At 38.9% G+C, this 1,602-nt stretch overlaps 1 non-coding gene across 1 annotated transcript; it reads left to right on the forward strand.

Moving 5' to 3' along the window:
• The first annotated feature begins 1,290 nt into the window (after positions 1-1,290).
• On the forward strand, positions 1,291-1,397 carry LOC133781217 (small nucleolar RNA R71). The gene has a single exon (XR_009870005.1). It is a non-coding gene; the product is annotated as a small nucleolar RNA R71 (small nucleolar RNA).
• Positions 1,398-1,602: the final 205 nt, after the last annotated feature.

Below are 1,602 nucleotides of genomic sequence, written 5' to 3' on the forward strand. Positions count from 1 at the left end.
GCTTAATTGAACAATCTGCCATTTGTAGGGACATGGTAGTAGCTCAAGCTTCTCCCATTTTAAATTTCTAAAAATAGATAGAGGCACTAAATTTATACAAGCCCTCAAATCACATAAAGCCTTGGTTTGTATTGAACCCCCTATAGATCATGGAATATTGATACTACCAGGATCTTTAAGCTTAGGAGGCAGCCTATTTTGAAGTATCACACTGCACTCCTCAGTAAGTGCCACTGTCTCATAATCCTCTAGCTTCCTTTTCTTAGATAAAATTTCCTTCAAGAGTTTAAGGTAAGTTGGCATTTGCTCAAGCGCCTCGGCAAATGGAATATTTATATGAAGTTTTCGAAATACTTCTAAAAATTTAGCAAACTTCTTGTCAAGCTTATTCCTTTGAAGCCTCTAAGGATATGGGATCTTTATATGGGGATCTATTCTTATTTCTGGCTGCTTCTGTAAGTTCTTAGTAACATTTGACCCACTCTCTTCCTTCTCCTTATCAACCACTTTTGGCTCTTTTAACTCCTTGCCACTCCTCAAAGATATTGCATTGCACTGCTCTTTTGGGTTTACCTCTGTAGTGCTTGGTAAATTCCCTTCAGCATGATTTTTCATCAAAGTAGCGAACTACCCTATTTGAGTCTCCAAACTCCTAATAGATGCCCTGGTTTCGGTCATGAATTGGTTTAATGCTTTAGGTTGTGGTTCGGGTTGCTTCATGGGTATTGGATGTTGTGGTGGTCTATTTTGTGATTGATAAAACCCAAGAGGAAGATGTTGGAATTGTTGTTGGTTTTGCTGAAAAGGTTGTTGAACACTTTGATTATTATTTTTCCAAGAAAAGTTAGGGTGATTCTGCCACCCTTGGTTGTAGGTCATGGAATATGGGTTATTGGCATGTCTTTGGAAGTTTCCTATGGCTTGGACTTGTTCCATAAGTATATTATTCATATCCATGGCATGACATTTATTTAATGGATGAACATTGCCACATGCCCTACATAACCTATGTACTTGCATGGCTTGGACGGACATGTTGCTCTATTGCAACTGTTTTTTTAAAGCAGCCACTTGAGTTGTAAGCATTATGATGGCATCTCATTCGATCATACCAGCTACCTTTTTTTTTCCATCTCTGTAGGCCATTGGTAATTATTCATAGCCATCTTCTATAGTAGATCATAAGCTTCGTTGGCACTCTTGCTCATAAATGCCCCTCCTGCTGCTGCATCTATGATGATGGCACTTCCTAACCCATTGTAAACATTATGGACTAACATCCATTTTTCAATCCCGTGATGAGGGCACTTCCTTAATAGCTCCTTAAATATCTCACATGCATCATACAATGATTCCCCTTTCGTCTGGTAAAAATTATTAATTTCCTCTCTCAACTTTGCAGCTTTTGCTGGAGGGAAAAACTTTGCAAGGAACTTTTGAGCGAGCTTCTCCCAAGTGATGATAGAGTTAGGTTGTAGGGAAATTAACTAACTCTTCGCACGGTCCCTTAGTGAAAATGGAAACATCCTCAACCTTATTGCATCATCACTCACCCCATTCATCTTAAAAGTCACACAAAGCTCCAAGAAATTAGCTATGTGC

This window comes from Humulus lupulus, chromosome 5 (assembly GCF_963169125.1).
Source record: "Humulus lupulus chromosome 5, drHumLupu1.1, whole genome shotgun sequence".
NCBI classification, from domain to species: Eukaryota; Viridiplantae; Streptophyta; class Magnoliopsida; order Rosales; family Cannabaceae; genus Humulus; species Humulus lupulus.